At 43.2% G+C, this 19,988-nt stretch overlaps 1 protein-coding gene and 1 long non-coding RNA gene across 12 annotated transcripts in view; one reads left to right on the top strand and one right to left on the bottom strand.

The window, feature by feature from the left end:
• FHIT (fragile histidine triad diadenosine triphosphatase) overlaps window positions 1-19,988 on the top strand; it is a 1,025,256-nt gene that overhangs the window by 904,063 nt on the left and 101,205 nt on the right. The gene's annotated exons all lie outside the window — the stretch shown is intronic.
• LOC123374009 overlaps window positions 3,154-19,988 on the bottom strand; it is a 192,121-nt gene continuing 175,286 nt past the window's right edge. For all 3 annotated transcript variants that reach the window (XR_006580973.1, XR_006580974.1, XR_006580975.1), the window contains one exon: window positions 3,154-3,876. This is a non-coding gene — a long non-coding RNA (uncharacterized LOC123374009). The remainder of the gene's footprint in view (window positions 3,877-19,988) is intronic.

Raw genomic sequence — 19,988 nt, 5'->3', positions numbered from 1 at the left:
AGGCAAATGGATTGAATTTGTGTTTTGATATTTTAAACCAAATCTTCCTTTGCCTAGGTAGATTCATTGCACTGCATCCCATAGCACGAGTAAACGTTATCTGCTATGAACGTATCTGTAGTCCACTTGGAGAGGTTTGCTTGAAATGATGGGGGCGCGGGGAGGATTTATTCTGACTCACCGTACGTTCTCTGCAACCCAGTTGGAAGCCCATGGGGTTGTACAGGACATAATCAGTGCAGTATTAGCCCAGCTACTGTCTAGACCTAGAAAATATCTCCCTAGGGGGGAGACTAGAGATCACGGAAGGCTGGGAGTTCTACAAGTGAATGAAAAGGTTCTAACACATGAGCAGGCACTGAGTTCCTTGCAAAGAGATCATGGGGATGATATTGAGCCGAGTATCTGTGTTGGCAGAACTGGAATTGAACTGTTTGTAGCCCTGTGAGTTTTCCCTGTGCCACTAGGAGATTGTAGGGTTTCATTCCCTAAAAGGGGGTATCTGGTGGATTGTTTGTGCTTTAGCGAGAACTCTGGGACCTAGGACTCTCCAGCGGCTTTGTGCCATGCCGGGGATGTGAAGCAGCCATTTGCTTTGCGTCACCAGAGCAGCACAAAGCAGCCGGAGCATCCCAGCAAATGCTGCCCTCGGTATGTGGAGGCTCCCTTCCAACTCCGTATGGGCATTTTCCCATTGGTTACTCCCTCCCGATAGCGTTGTGTTTCACTTTCATGTAAGTGCTTTGTAAAACATTGAAATCAATGAAAAAGAAATAAAGGGGAAATAAAGTAATGGACTCTGCAAAACCTTTGATCAGTGTTAAGGAACTATTCAGCATCTGTGATTATCCTCTCCTTGTTCAGCAGTGTATAATTTAATGATTGCATCTGAGGCATGCTGTTAACTTTCCTCTCTGCTTCTCTGACCCCCGCTGCTCATTCATTCCTCCTGTCCCTTTCCTAGCTGGGCTCCCTGTGTGTGTGAGGGGAGTGGTTAAAGAACCCTTATGGATTTCATATCTTGGCTTCATCTGGCATATTATAGCAAATGGCAGTTGATTAGGTCTTTCTATAGATCATTACCAATTGTTTTCTACCTTGCAGATAGTGCTATTACGACAAATCTATCATATGCTAGAGATCCTGTATGGCTTGTTATTTCTGCGTGATTTATTACACTCGAAGTAGAAATGTTGTTAGTGAACATTGGGGAAGCAGTGACTATATTGAGAAATATCAATGTATCCTCATGTTCTGGCTTGCAGTGACAGTGAGTGATCCATCTCACTGACACTCACCTTGTTAACATTTTGATCAGATGGCAAATTTGTCATTTTTCATGGTAACAAGTATAAGTTTGCACAAGAACTGTAGGAACATAGAGAAGATAAAAGCCCCCTCTCTTAGTTTTTCCCTCTGTGAGTAATCAGTAATCTTTCAGGGAAGTGAAATAATTACTTTGTGAAAAAGCTTATCCACTGGAAAATGCGCCGGTTGTAAAAAGCTCAGATTTCTCTTCATTTGGGGATTGAATGAGTTCTTTTCTGCCATGCCTGACACTTTGATTAACACACCAAACCGACATGAAATGATATTATAGAACAAAAGGGTTTGCCATCAGAATTCCTCTGTTTGATCGTAGTCAAAAACAAGAAGATGTTTGGTAAATAAAAATGAAAGCCTTCTCTCCAGATCTGCTGCAGTGACAAATGCTGGTGTATGTGGCATTGAAAATTTCCTTCAAGCTCTGCATTTGGAAATGGCCCTCAAGTCACATGGCAGCTTTGCAGATCTCGTTTTCTAAACACTTTGGGTGGAATCCTGGCCCTACTGAAGTCAGTGCAATATCATCCAACCGTCGCAAAGACCCAGTACAACCCTGCACTCAAAACAGCTTCTGGCAATTGGAGATTTAGGGACACCTGAAGCATGGGGTTGCATCCCTGACCAATTAGCTAGTAGCTGTTGATGGACCTGTCCTGCATGAACTTATCTAATTCTTTTTTGAACCTAGTTATACTTTGGCCTTCACACTATCCCCTGGCAACTAGTTCTGCAGATTGACTGTGGGTTGTGTGAAGTACTTCCTTTTGTTTGGTTTAAACCTGCTGCCTATTAATTTAATTGGGTGACCCCTCGTTCTTCCATATTTTTCCACACTATTCATGATTTTATAGGTCTCTATCATATTCCCCTTAGTCATCTCCTTTCTAAACTGAACAGGCCCAGTCTTTTTAATCTCTCCTTGTATGGAAGCTGTTCCATACCCCTAATCAGTTTTGTTGCCCTTCTCTGAACCTTTTCCAATTCCAATATATCTTTTTTGAGATGGGGCGACCAGAACTGCACGCAGTATTCGAGGAGTAGGTGTACCATGAATTTATATAGTAGCATTATGATGTTTTCTATTTTATTAGCTATCCCTTTCCTAACATTCTGTTAGCTTTCTTCATTGCCACTGTACCTTTAGTGGATGTTTCGGAGAACTATCCATCATGACTCCAAGATCTCTTTCTTGAGTGGTAACAGCTAATTTAGACCCCATCATTTTATACGTGTAGTTGGGATTATATTTTCCAGTGTGCATTACTTTGCATTTATAAGTATTGAATTTCAACTGCCATTTTCTTGCCCTGTCACCTAGCTTAGTGAGATCCCTTTGTAACAATTTGTAGTCATCTTTGGACTTAAGTCATTTTTGTACCATCTGCAAATTTTGCCATCTCACTGTTGACTCCTTTTTCGGATTATTTATGAATATGCTGAATAGGAGAGGTCTCAGTACAGATCCTAGGGAGACCCTGCTATTTACTTCTCTCCATGTGAAAACTGACCATTTAGTCCTACCTTTCCTACCTTTTAACCAGTTACCAGTCCATGAGAGGACCCTCTTATCCCATGACAGCTTACTTTGCTTAAGAGCCTTTGGTGAGGGACCTTATCAAAGGCTTTCTGAAAGTCCAACTACACTATATTGACTAGATCACTCTTGCCCATAAGAAAGAGGAAAAAAACCACCAGAACATAGATCCCGTCACTTCCTTTTAATTTTCAGAAGCTTCAAAACACGTTTCACACAGAAGAGGAGTACAGTATGAGAGTACTTGTGACAAGAGATTTGTTAAAATGCATATTGGTTTCCATTCTCTATTTCCACCTAACCACAGGAATTGGATGGATGCTCTGCTTTGTGATGTTTTCCTACTTTTCTTGGTAATTATTAACAGGATGTTGCTACTCATAGCTTATTATTTGAAAAACCTTCAAATTGACCAGTGAGTATTCAGAGTAGTTAGCAGGTGTGTCATTGGATCATAACTGTACAGCTCTGGAGTGTTTAATTCTCCTCACATTATATATAACAATGCAACACTTCAGCACCTGGGAAGCAAGCCGTAATGTTCTGTAGTGATCTGGGAATGCAAAGAGCCATATACTGTAAGTGCTAATTATTTATGATGATTATTTGGTACAGTGCAGCCTACATGTAGGGGCATGTTCTTTTCCTGCTTGCAGAGATGTTCATTAGGTTATATCCACAGAATTAAGTGACATGGGATCCATGAGAGACGATGTATATTTGCCTCCACCAACTTGGATTCTGCTGGAGAGGGGGGAATGAGGAGGAGAGGTTTTAGAGGTACAACAATATACCTGTACCCTACAGCATGCTTTAAAACCACGTACCCACCCCTTAACTTCTTAGAGATCTGCTGTGTGCTCTTCTCTGCTTCATGAGTTTGTGGAAGTAACATTGAGAGGAGAGGTATGTTCTTCTGAGCCGTCACGTGGCTCCCCGAACACTTTGAACAATGTGCTGATGATGCAGTGAGAAAGCGACAAGCCTGATGGAAGAGCATTGGAGCTGGTGCAAACCTTGAAAAATAAGGCAAGAGAAAGAACCTTCAGTTAGTCCTTCTTTGAGCTGCACTAACTGTGCTTTGCATTACTGCCAACCCACAGCATTCCAAAGTCAAGAATCAGGCCCCCCCAAATCAAAAAATGTTAAAAATAATCAATAGTTGGTTCTTTTAATTTGCCCTCTGGCTTACAGCCTTTCTGGTTTGTGTTCTAATTTTGTTCCACCACAACCAGAAGAGCTAGGAATTTTTTTTTAGTGAAAGCTAAGTTTTGCCCATAATCACATGATCCCCGGAGCTGGTGCTTTAAGATCAGATTAGGCAACATGGTCACAGGTGTCACCTGCTGAGGAGGAGCCAATAGAAACTTGGCAGCTGAGGCAGCCTTGCTGCCAGGCAGATAGAGGAGTATAAAGCTCTGAATATTTTTAAGCACCCTGTAACACAACAAAAGTATTTCAATATTTATTTGATGTAATGATATTTCTTGGGCTGAAGGTGTCACCTAGGCCAGAAGACTATTCTTCATCACAATGAGAACTGCTGAGTGCTCAGCACTTTTGAAAATGAGGCCACTCATTTAGGTATGGACTATGGATTTAGGAGCCTAACTTCAGAATCCTATTTCTCACAAACTTGCCCTAAGACTGTAGTTGTGGTAGCTTACTGGTCAAAAGATGCTAATGTCTAAGTGTAACAGGGTGTCATTCACCTCTCGTGAGCGACTTGTCCAAATGCATGTGCCTGCACTTTCTCTCCAGCTTTTGGTGGGGTCTTAGTGACTTAACCCTCTGGCCGAGTCACACACCGTCTGTATGCGAGATAAAAACCAAAGCCTTTCCTGGGTATAAGTCCGACAGTGGGCCTATCTCAGTGCTCTCTGTAAGGTCTCTTTATCTGCAGCCCTATCCCTAGGCTCAGTCTTCAGTCTGCCCAATAGGGCCTATCTCAATACCCTGGTTCAGACTGTCTCTCAGCCCCTTCTGGGCTCTCTCAAACTGGCCATGCCCTCAGGGCTCCCACCTTGGACACTCTTTGTCTCTCTGAGCCTTTCTGGCCCTAGTTCTCCAGCGGGGCTGCTAAACAGTTCAGTTCCCCTTCCGGTGGTGAATCCAAGTCAAGACCACTTCATCAGTGGCTGGTGGGGAGGACCTAAGCCCACCTTCTACTCTGGTTCCAGTCCAGAGACCCTAAAGATAGCAACCATCCACCATGTCCCTTTAATTAAGCTACATTGCTGTTATGATTCCCTGGGCCAGTTCTCCATGGCCCCAGCATATTCTTCAACCTTACCTCAAGGCCTTGTACTGATTGAGTCCCAGCTGCCAGCCTGGAGCAACTTCTCACTCCCGCTGGTCTCAGCCAGCAGTGTTCTGTCAAGGTTCTGTAGCTCCCTTAGCCAGCCTGGCACACCATCCACACTCCTCCAGTTCCAGCAAAGAACTGAACTCTGCTTCGCACTGCAGCTCCTTTTATATGGGCCTGTTGGGCCTGGATTGGCTGCTCCCTGCAGCCCCTCTCTGATTGGCTGTGTCCCATGCTGGCACTCTGTGCCGCTTGGAAGACTCCTTCCACTGCCCTTTTCTGGGTGTGCCAGGGCCTTGAGGCCTCAGGGCCTAATCCACCCCATCACACTAAACCTGAATGAAGATGACACCTCCAGCATACACACAAACTGTTCTTGAAGATGTTAGACAAGATGTTCTCCAGGATTATAATAATCAAAAAGTTGAAATGAGAATAGACAGTGGAGAGTAGTTTACAAGAACCAGTTGCTATTATGATATCACTGGCAATTTACCTCTGAGATCAGCCAGGAAATACATAGTTTTCTTCAGGTCTTGGTGACATTGATGTAGAAATAAAAGTTTCCTAAATCACAATTTAAAATCTTATACAATGGTTTCTGATAAAGGAATGTTAGAATGCTTCACCTCCTGGAATCAATTAATCATTTGCTATTATCTCTTTTGAAGAGTGGAAATCTTCTCTTTAGGAGTAGAGATGAAAAACAGCCTTCTAAATGTAATATGCCACAGGCAGATTCCAGAGAGGAGAAAGGAATGAAAAGTATTGAGGGTAGTGCTACAGTAATTAAAGTTTCAGTTATGAAGGGGCAAGATTTAGTACTTAATTTGCAGCTAAAGAATAAATAGAAGCTCCTCCATCAGAGCAGCAGGATGGGTTTCACACCTGTCCCTGGAGTTATGTAGTTAGTGTTACTCAGTTGGGGTCGGGGTGTGTGTGTGTGTTTTTTTTTAATTAGCTGAGACTTAATTCCTGAATACATAGAACAAAAAACTGAAAATAAATTACAGGACACAGAACTCTACAGTGAGGAGAACACTGCAGAAGACACGTCTGTAGCTGTATTTGGAGTAGAAGCTAACATAGGAAATTGTCTAACATGTCTCACTAAAGCCTGATATGGGTCATTTGTGGCCTGATCCTATGAGGAGCTGAGCAACTTCATCTTTCATTTAATTCAGTAGGAGTTAGGGGCATCTGTTGTCTCACAGGACCATGTCAATAGGGCCTGATCCAGCTCCTATTCATGCCAGTAGAAAGACTCCTGTTAACTTCAATGGGAGCTAGATCAGACATCCAGTAAACATCACCTCCAATTCATACCCACATCAACCATGACACAGGTGATTACCCCTAAAATTATCTTGTGTTACATTACCCCCTACTCCCATCTTGTTTTCCCATCTCCTTTCCTATCGTCTAATTAGAATGGTTCTTTCTCGGCCCTCTCCACTTTGCTCTGGTACTTTCTGCATTGGGATCAATCACCCCACAAGGGGTAAGGCAGTGGAGAATCAAACCCTCTATCTCGTTTGGGGGAACTTTAGTTTATGCATTTGAATTTTATCCAGTTTTCCAAATCTAATGTTTATCAGTTGTCTTGGTAAGGAATGCACTGAAACACATTATAACATGCTCATCCTTACTTTTCCGTGGAGAGTTTTCAGCTAACCAAATGTTTAGGTAACAAAATTGTACTGTGTTTGCTTTTCATTCTGTTATCAGAATAGACACAGGAATAAAATGTCATTTAAATATTATCTTTAACTCAACATCTTGGGATAACTGGTTGGCGGGGGGAGGTAAACAGGTATACACACTTCGCTGTAGACTTCAGTCTAGAAAAGCGCTTATGCCCATGCTCACTGGAGCTGCTCACATGATTAAATGATTTGTTTGATGGAGACCAGTGTGCTCAGCACCCTGAGGATTGATCCCCACGAGTATTTTGAGCTGCAGGTCATCTGTTGTCATCCATTGCACCTCGTGTAATAGACAACATGATCTCAATGACAGCACCACAGAGACGCAAAGATTCCCCCAGGGGGTCATGAGTTCTCTTCTTCTTAGGCTAAAAACAGCCAATTTTTATTCTTAAATATTTGGAAGGTCAGGTTTGATTTACAAAGGTCCGTCCCAGCATCTGTGTTCAACCCTGTGACCTCAGGACAGGTGCTTTTCTTAGTCTCACTAAGAATGGTCAAACAAATGTTATTTAAAATAAAAAATGTTGGTGTTTTAAAAGTGGGTTTCTGTGACTTCTGCCCTTCTCAGCATACAGTATCTATGAAAAACTGTGGTGACAAAATCATTGCCCTATTCATGGTAATCACAGAATTTCTCCTCCCATTCTGCATGTTTGCAACTGAACACAGATGAAGAAAGAATATGTCTCAGTTAAGAAAATCTACAGGAGAATGGCACAGACAAACATTTGTTGCATCTTGCCAAAGCAAGGTAAAGCATCACAAGAAATATAGGCATTCTGCATCAGTGAAGTGGTTTTAATCAGTCAGGAAAAAAAAAACCCAACATGGCATTTTCAATTAGACTTTAATATAGATGAAGGAGAAAATTCAAGCATCCTGAACACAAACAAGGTTACAGACAAATATTGGATTTTGCTCATTGCAAGCTTGACAACAAAGTTGCAGTAGCTTGCTGGCCTTTGATAATGGACATATGGTAATGTCATGTACTTTTTATAACTATGGCTTTATTTTTTAATGGATTTGAGGTTCTCATGGCTGATAAGTCAATGTGCAGAACACTTTTTCTGAAGTCTGTGACATTTTTATGGAAGCTTTTGTTTCTGTATTTTGGAAATTTGCAACCTGTGTGATGAAGACGTTAATTATTTTTTCCCTGTCTCCCCAAACTGCAGAAAATATTCCCACAAGGAAAGACTTGCTACTCATTTGTGGATGTGAAATATATCATTGTGATATGGGTCATAAAGAAATGCGAACGACTTGCTTGAACTGTAGTGTTTTCTCTTGGTGCCCACTTCTGTATGGTCTGACTTCTCCACTAATGCAAGTTTGTCTTATCAGCAAATCAAGCCGTACAATATGCTTGGCTCACCAAGAATGATGTACTTTTTTGGCTAGGAACTTCACTGTTATCTTTGTATTGCCAGGAATTCACACTTTCCAATTTTGTTCTGGCAGGACCAATATGATATTGTTTTGCCAAGAATAATGTAGATTGATACTTCCAGGAATCCGCGCCTTTCTTTTCCGCTCAATAGGTATTTCAGTTCCTTTATACAATACTGGTATGTAGTGATACACATGCTTTGAGCATATATTTTATGCGTGAAGGCCACATGTGATATCCATGCTGCATATTTTTTTCTTATCAGGTGTAGTCTGTCCATTTGGAATTTATTTAGATTTCTTCTGGTAGAAATTCAGCCATATGTTTGTATAGTGAACAAATAACTGTCTTTGTCTTGTCTGAAATTTAAGTGGAATTCGTCTTGCTTGGAGATGAATTATATGTTTGTCTCGTCAGGAATTTTAGCAGGGATTTGGTATTTGTTTCTTTGGTGTCTTCATTCAGTATTAGCGCTTAAATTCCCTGCTCTCTTAATTTAGTAATTTAGTGTAGTCTGGGGATAAGTAAATCTTCTTAATATTTGCCAGTGGATTACAGTGTTTTATTTTACAAATTGGTGCTGGCTTGGTATATCCTGAATTTACTGAGTTTTAAGACTATTCAGTGTGTATGATGGTAGGCAAGGGGCACAGAGAAAATGATTATTCTTACTGTAATTGACCAGAAATGGCTGGGGTACCAATCTGCATGTCAAGTGCCATTGCTTGGAGCAGTTGAAAATGGACTGGACCAAAGACTAAAAGCTAGCAATGCATTAGTGGTAATATTTTGGCAGGGATATGGACGGAACTATCTAGCAGATATTTCCCATCTCTAACTCGTATAGGATTCTGTAGTGCAGTTTGGGCACTCCCACCCATGGAAGTGATGTGTTGTGTCGGTTGGAACGTACGCTCCCCATATGCTTGAGATGGCTGCATGTCTAGCCCTTCAACACTAAAGGAATATGATTCACCTTTGACAAATGTGTTAATTGGGGTTGACTTTGTGCCACCAGACAGATTAGCAAATTGCTTCATCTGCCTTCCGTTACTTTATCCCAGCCAACAGCATCCAAGCCTCAATCATTGTCCAGGGATTCATTAAAAATATCTAATTATTGAACCCCATCTGGGAAAAACAATCCTTCCGTCTGTGTAGTGTGAGGCCATATCTGAGTGCTCTGACTCGGTAATGGAGTAAAAGCAGCCTAAAGTCCTGTTGAATTGCTTCCCCAGCTCGTCTCCTATTTTCCTATGAGCCCCAGCTCATATCCCCAATACAGAAATATGGCTGGGATTTGTTTTTTTATGAATTGAGGGGGAGGGTTACAGCTAAATGCCATTCCTGTAATTGGTTAATATAACTCCAGGGTTGTATTTTAAATTAATCTAACTTTGCGAACACTATATTTCTGTCTCCTTTAACATTTGCCTATTATTTGGATTAATGGCACCTACTCATCATAACCATTTAGATATTTCACACAACGCACAGTCAACCTGTGGAACTGCTTGCAGAGGATGTTGTGAAGGCCAAGACTATAACAGGGTTCAAAAAAGAAGTAGATAAATTCATGGAGGATAGGTCCATTAATGGCTATTAGCCAGGATGGGCAGGGATGGTGTCCCTAGCCTCTGTTTGGCAGAAGCTGGGAATGGGTGACAGAGGATGGATCACTTGGTGATCATCTGTTCTGTTCATTTCCTCTGGGGCACCTGGCATTGGCCACTGTCGGCAGACAGGATACCGGGCTAGATGGACCTTTGGTCTGACCCAGTATGGCCGTTCTTATGTTCTTATGCACTGTCTTTACAACATTTGTGTTTAAATTAAAACCCAGTTGTAGACATACAGAGTTTTACCCCTTTAAATAAAATGTAGTGATGCTATATGATTTATATGTAGTGATTTATGATGCTATAGCTAGAAAAGATTTCCTCTGTGTATTCTGGGGAGGGGAGCGGGGGTTGCAAGAGGAGTTACAAATACTATATATGATCCAAAAGGAATGGATAATGAGTAAAAAATTCAAATTGTATCCAGTGATAATGTCTTCCTCAATATTCGTCAATTAACAGCTTAGCTCTTTTAAATGAGTTTAGCTTTAATAATTGGCTACTACAGGACCAGAACTGATGAATGGATAAAATTTCGAGATGGTGCATACCCTACTCATTGTACAAGTCTGGTTAGGAAGGGATAACCCAAAATCCAACAAACTCAATGGGAGTGTCCTTTGCAGAAATACTGCATGATTAGGTCCTTAATCTGCCCATATTATAATCCTACATACCTCGTGTGGATCACTGATATCTGACCTTCCCATTCTCCCTTTAGAAACTGTACGACAGATGCACACATAATGTGTTGGGTGACATATGGGTTCCTTAAAAGAAGATTTGTATTGATACAGAATCCAAGAATGGACCATTTACTGCTCAGTAGTTCCACTAGTTGAAATATGCTGCATTCCCATTATAGCACAATTAATAGGTACAGAGAGAGAGAGAGAGAGAAGTTCAAAACATTTAACTAGTTATGCGATAGTTTCTTTAGAGGCAGGGTAGTCTGTGAGTACACACATCCCTGTAAGTGTGCATCAAGAGGCCAATACATAGATTATTGTCCATCAGGGCAGCAGAAACACTTTTTTAACAAAGAGTTACCTGTTTAATGAATATATGCATACATATAAAAGAGTCAGAAGAGCCCTTAGAAGATGATTCTTTGGGTCTGCCATAATAGCAATGTATAACCGATAAAAAATTTCAACCTTAAATCATATTAATAGTCCTTACATTGCTAGTCACATTAAGACCAGTGGGTCAATGGGAAAAGGATTTAAGTACTCATAAAAGAAAACAAGCTACAGTAACAAAAGGACAATTGACATTTAGTGGTGGATTAAAGTGCAACAAAAAGAACAGTATTTTTTTCTTAGCTGATGAATTCAGTGCATCTAAAATTATCATTTACAATAAATAAATAAACTGATTCTCTCGGATTCCATTTATAACTTAATTGCATGTTATACATAGTAAATGTACTTTGCTATACTGTTAACAGTGATTGCACATAGTTATTATTTCTCTTCTCACATGTGGGGCTCTCACAAATGACAATTTTTCATCTTAAATTGAAGATGTGCCTAGAAATGTAACAAGAGCCAGGCTAGCAATAGAGAAAATAAAGGAAAGGTTTTGGCTCTCGTAAACCCTTATCCATGAGTAATTATCTTGTTATGTTAAAGTGGTTCTCTTGAATATTAAAATAATTAGGACCAACAGTCTCAGCTGTCCTCAGATGTTGTAATTGGCAGGGTGCGTTAACTAATTAAACATATTTATATTGCCGCCTGGCTAAAGGAAAGGATGAAGCACTTGTAATTGCTGAAATTCAGTGAAATCACATATTTACTGCCGACAATAAATGTATAGATTATGGTATTTGTGGTTTGCACTGTGGTTGTAGCTGCATTGTATTTGTGGTATGCTAATAGCTGATGTATGCGTGGTCCATCGGTTCGATGATGATGTTTTCATGCTCTCTCTTTTTGTGGATTCTGGAGTGACTCTGAAGTCCAAAGCATGCTGCGCATGCTCATGAGCAGATTGGGCAGACAGTCATTGATGAGCGTCTTGGTAGCTATAGCTGTAGTATGATGCTTTTCCTTTGCAGCTAACAATTGATTATTTCCGTCCTCTTCAAAGGCTTAGGAAAGCTCTGAGTGCTAGGTGTCGCCAGGCTGATCTATTTAACACCGCCTTCTCAAGAACATCCGGTTTTATTGCACCAAAGCGTGTGCTGTTCTTGGATACTGTCCTTATAGTGCTTTCTGGGGCGGCCTTCATTCCGGTGTCCTTGTGCCAATTCTCCATAGAACATTTTTCTGGGGAGTCAATGTTCAGGCATCCTAATGATGTGTCCAACCCAGCATAGTTGGGCTTTTATCAGCATGGCCCCAATGCTTATGGCATTTGACTTTTGGAGAATCTCCAGGTTGGTAATTTTGTTCTGCCAGTGGATCCCCATAATGGTGCCCAGAAACTGCATATGGAAGGCCTCTGGCTGTTTGATATGCCATTTGTATGGTATCCAGAGAGGAGAGATGTGAGCACAAAAGCATGATCAAGTTTTATTTTTGTTGAGAGGGTTATGTTGTGGGATTTCAGGACTTTGTTATGTAACTTTCCTAATGACTGAGACGCTTTCTGTACCCTGTTCATGATCTCTTTGTCAAGAGAGCCATCATTGGAGATGTTGCTGTCGAGAGAGGTAGAACTGTCAACTTGCTTTAGTTGGATTCCACTAATGGACATGCTAGGGGGTATGGCATGGAACAGTGAAGATGCACACCACCATTTTCTCTAGGCTGATTGTAAGGCCAAACAATTTTGATGCTTCAGTGAAGCGATTTACGATGCACTGGAGATCTCCCTCTGTGTGTGCTAGGAGAGCACAATCATCTGCAAAAAGTGTTTCTCTTATTCATAGTTCTGTTACTTTTGTTTTTGCTTTAAGCTTTGTAAGATTGAAGACTGAGCCATCGTGTCTGTATCTGATGTATATGCCTCTGTTGAGCCCATTTGTAGCATGGTTGAGGACTTGGGTGAAGAAGAGCTTGAACAGTATAGGGGCAAGGACACATCCTTGTTTGACTCCATTTGAAATGGGAAAGGAGTCAGTGAGATCTCCATTAAAAAGTACCTGACCTTGCATCCCCTCATGAAATAAACGAATGATCTTTACCAGTTTTGGTGGGCAACCAAGTTTGCTGAGGATCATCCATAATCATTCTCTATTGACTGTATCAAATGCTTTTGTCAGATCCGTGAAAACACTGAACAGATTCGTGTTTTGTTCAATACATTTTTCTTGTATTTGCCTGGTACTGAAAATCGTGTCTATGGTGCTACGACCAGGTCTGAATCCATACTGAGTCTCAGGTAGATTGGCTTCTGAGACAAATGAAATCAGTCGGTTCAAGAGGACAAGAGCAAAGATTTTTCCAGTGACAGACAGGAGACATATCCCATGGTAGTTATCACAGACCATTTTGCTGCCTTTATTTTTAAATAAAGGAATAATTGTCGCATCTTTGAAGTCTTGTGGCATTTCTTCGTTGTCCCAGATGTCAGTAAGGATCCTCTGGAGTGCTGTTACCACCTTTGGATACGCAGGTTTATATATTTTTGTCGGTATTCCATCTCTGCCCGAGGACTTTCCTGAGCTCATCAAACTGATTGGCTTTTCTGTTTCTTCAAGTGAGGGTGGTGAGTCAAGGTGGTACTGAACAGGCTTTTGAGGTATCTGATTAATAGCACTTTTTCAATTGAGGGTGGTCTGTTCAGCAGCTGGCTGAAATGTTCAACCCATCTCTGTTCCATGTCATGTTTGCCTTTGATGACTGTCCTGCCATCAGCCATCATGCGCGAATCTTGACTGAATATCATTTAGCCAGATAATGGAAAGCCTCATTTTTTTTCTTTCAAGAGTACTGTGATTTCCTCATCATTTTCATCAAACCAGTCACAGTGAGCCCTTTTCTTCCATCCAAGAATGTCACTTTTGTACCGTCTCTGAATTCTTCCCATGAGACAGAGTTATCACCAAGGTTGGTTTCTAGTTGGTTTCTGTAGTTTGTCTCGATAGGATGCATGGGTTAGTTTAACAATATCGGGGATGTCTTGATTGTTTTGAGGCATTTCTGGCATGTGGGTACAATGTGTGGATTCAATATTGACCTAATCATTCTATGATCCATCCAACATTCTGCTCCATGCATGGCTCTGGTGATCCTGACATCCCTTATGTGTCATTGTCCGACAATGATGTAATCTATTAGATGCCATTCTTTGGATCTGGGGTGCATCCATGTAGTTTTATATTTGCCCGCCTGTCTGAAGATGGTATTTGTAATTGTCAGAGTATGTTCTGCACATTTGCTTAGGAGTAGAAGACCATTTTTGTTCCTTTTTCCAATGCCATTTTTCCCAATGACACCTTGCCAGTTGTTATCTTTACCTGCTCTTGCACTGAAATCTCCTAGGATGATTAGTTTGTCACTTCGTGGTGATTTGATGAGAGAGTCGAGATCAGAATAGAACCATTTCTTAGCGTCGTCAGGGCTTGTTAAGGTGGGCGCATATGCACTGATGATGGTAGCAAATCACGACTTACTGGTATTTAGTGGTAACCGGAGTTTCATGAGTCTTTTGTTGATGCCTGTTGGAAAGTTTTCAAGACGTTGCAAGAATTTGGTCTTGATGGCAATTCCCACTCCATGGATTCTATCTTCGTGTGGTTCTTATCCCTTCCAAAAGAAGGTGTAACCCCCAGCCGGTTCTGTAATAATGCCCTCGTCTGCCAGTCTAGTTTCACTGAGTGCTGCAATGTCAATGTCATACCGGGCTAGCTCTTTTGAAAAGAGAACTGTTCTTCTTTCAAACTGAGAGGTATCATCTTTGTCTATCATAGTCCTGATGTTCCAAGCAGCAATCTTTAGTGCCTTTGTAGGTGTCTTTGGTTTTCGAGCACACTGAGGATGATCCTCCAGCTGTGGTAAACTCACCGGATTTAATTTTGGGCAGGCAATGTTTGAGGCACCTTTTCTAGCCCCTTCCCTTACAAAGGGAAAGCAGTGCAATCCCATAAAGGGCTGCTCTGTTACCTGTTGCCGAACTTCCCTGCTGTGCTTGGGTCAGGGATGAGCAACCAATGTCCCAGGCCGCCTGTGTGCAGGCTTGTGGCTATGACTGCCAGGAATCATCTTCACCTGTCACTTTGCCACTCCCCCGTCGCCACAGGACGTTTGAAGTGAGATGTGCCTGAATGACATGAGCATGAGCTTGATTAAAATGGGAGAGTCGCCGCACTGGGACAGTCCCATTCTCGCAGCTTCTGAAGCTTGGCCCAGGGGCACAAAGGCTGTTACAACCGAAGGATTCTTTAGCTGCAGTGGCTAGCCATGACTTCTGTAGTTCCCCATCATGCCTTTCGCCTTCCACAATGCATTGCTGCACTGCTTTCCAAGCTGTTGAACCAATCTGTGGTCTCTTTTGCCTTGGCTACCAAAACAGTCTTTGTATGCTTGGGAGGGCAATCCCTGAACCACCATCGGTTTCCACACTTCCGGTTACCCTCACCTGGTTTAGCCCGTCTGCCGAGGCAGCTTACCGGGGTGTGGCTGCTGTCTCATACTTACAGCTACTTGGAGCCACAGGTGAGATCTGGGTGTACAGTGAGGACCAGAGAGGAAAAGGACCACTCAAGGAGTGTGGAAGTTCCAATCACTCAAAGGTATTACCTCTCCTGTACACCCCAGACACCCCAATAGCTGGAGACAGTAATCCAAACACATGATATGGGCAAATCCTGTTCACTAAGCCACGCTGAGATAGGAAGGCTTGGCACAGGGGAATTTCATAGGGCTTGGGTTGTTGAGGAAGGTCCTTTTGGGTATGGAGCTGCTCCATGGTTGTTACTGCTGCCTCAGGCCTTCACAGAGCTACCGGAGTGGAGGGTAATGGCCCACAGATCTGTGTGGTAGCAGAACCAGAGGACCTGCTTCTGCCTCATTCAATCTCTAGACTTCCCCAGCAGTGGCACAGGAGCTGGTGTAAGAGGGCGTGCCAATCCATTATGGCAGGCTACCCCGCCCGGCACAGCTCTGTTCCCAGTTCAGCCCCGAACCAAGGCAATCTGGGAATTGTAGTTCTTAGGGAGATGTACACCTGAGAACAAAGCATGCTGGGAAGGAGGGTCAGGATATAAGTAGCTCCCTTTCCTCAGTGAGAAACTGATGAGGAGCAGAGGAGCGATTGTTTAGAGGTCAAGTCAGACAACCATTCCGTGGTCCTCAAAGCTTCTGATTCCCCTGTATTGTAGAGCACACTGAAGGCTGCTATAGACAACAGGTTCTCAAACTGGGCAGAGGCACAGACTGTATTCTGGGGGTGTGAGAGAAGCTTACTGTGCATGTTTTACTCACAGCAATGAATAACTAGAAAAGCTGATTCCTCCAGACCTATCAGGCCCCTAGATGGCGCTGTGCATTTTGCTGGATTTCTGTTAAGCATGCCTAGCATTATACAAAGTCGTTGCCATCGGTACATTATCCCGTTTGCTACGACGCGACGTGCACGTTTAGCTGTAAGCATCGACCGCAATCGCAGTTTTGCCTTTGCTCTTGTTCCAATGTCTCGTTGGCCGTGTTTGAATCAGTGCCTCTCTGTTTGCGATATCTAGTGAGCGTTGAGTTCAGATGTTTTTTATCGGTATATGTACTTGTGTGGTAGAGGTGGGGGGGTGTAAACTCTGCAGACACAAAGAAGGGAAGGCCTCAAATAAGTTTGAGAACCACTGCTGTAGAGCTTTGACAGGCGTTCAGTGACCCACAAAACAACCGGGGGGAGCCTTGCGAGTTTCCTTACCCTGGAGAAGCAGCAAAGAATCCTGTGGCACCTTATAGACTAACAGACGTTTTGCAGCATGAGCTTCTTTGCTGCTTCTACAGAGCCAGACTAACACGGCTACCCCTCTGATACTTACCCTGGAGCAGGCTGTGGTTTTTGTGGAACCCTATAGGACGGAACCCAAGGCACCAGTTGTATCTATAACAATGGAAAACGGAAGCCCCCATTGCAGGCCAGTCTGCAGCAGGCTGGGGTGTGCACCCCTCAGATGGGCTCCAGATATGCTGCCTCTCTGTGCACAGTGGAGAGCCCTGGGCCCTTGGTGCCCAAGGATGGGGAAGCAGTCGGATTTGCCCAGAAGGCAGTAATATACTGTTCTTTGGCTGCAGGATTCTCTCTGCAATGCATTGGTTTTACTGCAGTACTGTGGAAACTGCCTTCTAGGAGGGAAAGAGTTAATTCATTTACAGCAGCCAAGCGACACCAGATCTGCTTTGAGCGGGAAGTTGCTGTGCTAAAATATTGCACTCCTTGCATACACCACTCTGGGGTTGCCAGAGCTGGCTTAGACTTGCTGGGGCTTGGGGCTGCAGCCGGAGTCCCACCACCCGGGGCTGCAGCCTGAGGGATGATTTAGCCCTGGGCAGTGGGGTTCAGGTTACAGGCCCCCTGACTGGGACTGAAGCCCTTGGGCTTCGGCTTTGACCCCTTCCCCGTCCAGTGCAGTGGGGCTTGGCCTCTGGCTCTGGCTCCTCCACTCGGGGCAGTGGGACTCAGGCGGACTCAGGCTTCGGTTCCCCGCTCCTGGGGTCGTGTCGTAATTTTTGTTGTCAGAAGTGGGTCGCGGTGCAAGGAAGTTTTGAGACCCGCTGCCTTGGAGCTGCCCGAATGCCACATGCTTGTGCACTCGAGAAGACAGCACAGCATTGCCCACGGTGTATTTTTCTTTCCTCCGCGTTCCCAAACTGCGGAAAGTTAGGCTTTGATTGTTTTTCAAAGAGCTTGTTCTTGCCGTCTGTGAGCGCACCGCGCTTTCACCAGGGCCTCTCTGATGCCAGAGCATAATGCTTAGTGTATAGCAAAGAATTAACAACAACAAAAACCCTGTGCAAAACTATTGTCCGATCACATAAAGTCATCGATTGGTGATTTGGCCCCTATAGCCATTTGACATTTCAAGGTCGGCAGGAAGATTGAAAAGCTGCGTGGCTGGGCCTGGGATAGGTTATAAAACAGGGACAAATAAAAAGATGCTTCAAAGTGTCTCCCTTTTATTTTAATGCCTGTAGAAAAAGACAGCAGGTGGGATGGTCAGAGGGGTGGCGAAGAGAGTAACCCTTCGCGTCTGTCTCTCTCTCCCCTTCTAATCTAGCTTTATTATCCCTTTGAAATAATCACAAGCATGGCCACTGTTCCAGAGCCATTGCCGGGCTTACAAACCCATCCCTGGACAAAGCTCTCTGTGGAACCAGTAAATCAATCCCTGCTCTGACAGGTCCATAGAAAGACACCAGCAGAGATGGGGGGGGATCAAAAAAGGTGAATAGCTAAAGGGGGGGTGAATGTTGCCACCCACCCACCCCCTTTTCTGCCTCCTCTCTTTGTCCTGCTTCTGCCTCATCGTCACTTCCTTCTGGCTGACTTCTAGCTCCTGTCTCGGCAGGCCAGCTGTCCTCTCCCCCTCTCCGTTTCCTTCACCTACAGGACTTTACTCCCATCCTTCAGCCAGGCTCTGGTGACAACACAGAACATCAGCCGTCCTTTTCCCAGCCAGGAGTAGGCAGCAGCTCATTAGCTGCCTCAGCCAAATCCATCTCCCCTGCCTTCCTCTTCTTTTAGCTGCCTACTAGATGAAAATGCAGTGCACTCGAAGGGACATATGTTTACAGTCCCACAGCTGGCTAGGTACCAGGGCGGGGAGTCACATGTCGCTTTTATCCCAGAATCCCATTTGGTGCCTAGTAACACCTTCATGCCTTAATGCAGGGGAGGTCGTTACTGCGCCCTGTAATCCTACATGAAGGTTTTCCATTTTCATGTGTGCACAGTAATAAAAAACCCACATCTTGGCATCAGGCATTAGGATTAGTACTGACAAGGCTTAAGCTAAAATGTTTTAAGGCTGAATTTCCAAAGCGAATAGAATAGCTGGCATGCCGTGCACAATTATGTTGGCTTCATGGGCGGAAGGATTTATGTTTAAATACTATTAATATCTCAGTGACATCCCCAGTATAATAGGAATTTTAGTTAAAGAAAAGATTGTGTTCATTTCTGTTGTAGCACTAATCTGGTGTAATTAATTTACTTTATGTTTCTAACCATGGTAACCTGCTGGATGTTTAACAGGAAATGTCATTTCTAATTTAGATTTTTTTTTAAAAGAAAATTGAAATTCCATTGTTGTATATGGTGGGAACAGCTGGTTTGATTTTGAAGGGTGGGGAATGGTGCACTTGGTTCAGTAAAGCACTTAATGACATGGTTAAGTCTCATTGGCATTAAGTTGAGCACATGCTTAAGTGGGTTGCTGAAGTGGGGCTAATGCTCTCAAAGTCTGGCCTCGTGCATTCCAGCATAGGTTGTGGCTTTTGGTCACAGCCCTGCATTGGGGGTGGCATGGAGCAGCACTGCCCCATATAGCTACAATCTCTCCTCTAGCGTCTACAGATCATCTTCTTAGCGTATGCATAACATGCCTCAGGTGGCATGTGACCACAATTCATCACCGAATTTGGTTCTCTGATTGGTTCATTAGCTGCCCCAGCCAGGTACTGATGGGGAGTGCAGCATGAATGCTGATCTGTGCCCTCTGCTTCTACAGGTGTATGGGGAGAAGCAATCTGCTCCATCATTTTGTAAATTGCTCCCCCGGTGAAACAATGTTGTTTGACCTGAGATAAGCCGATTTTAATAAACTATGTCTAGAAAAGGGCTTTGTTTGTAGTATCTTTCTCTTGTTCGTTTTAATTTTATTTTTTACTTTTTCATTTTTTTTTTTTTTTAGTTTAGCAGGGTTTGAACCTAGGACCTTCGGCACCAAAGCACAGACTTCTAATACATGTGCAAAAAAACCCCACTCCACTAGTTAGGTAGTACCCCAAGTGCCCCCACCAGTAGAGGGAAACATATTCACGGTGGCTTTTTACATACTGTGTGTCTCGCCCTGTAGCCCTGTGTGAGCTGAGAGTTTTCGTCTTGCTAGCATTTATAACTGCAGAGCATATGAAGAATCAAGAAAACAATTTCACATGCTACCACTCCCACAGTTGGCAGCTTTCGTCCCTCTGAGATTTTTGTTTTG

The sequence above is a fragment of the Mauremys mutica genome, chromosome 7 (assembly GCF_020497125.1).
Source record: "Mauremys mutica isolate MM-2020 ecotype Southern chromosome 7, ASM2049712v1, whole genome shotgun sequence".
In the NCBI taxonomy this organism is placed as follows: Eukaryota; Metazoa; Chordata; order Testudines; family Geoemydidae; genus Mauremys; species Mauremys mutica.
This window is presented reverse-complemented; position numbering and strand designations above follow the sequence as displayed.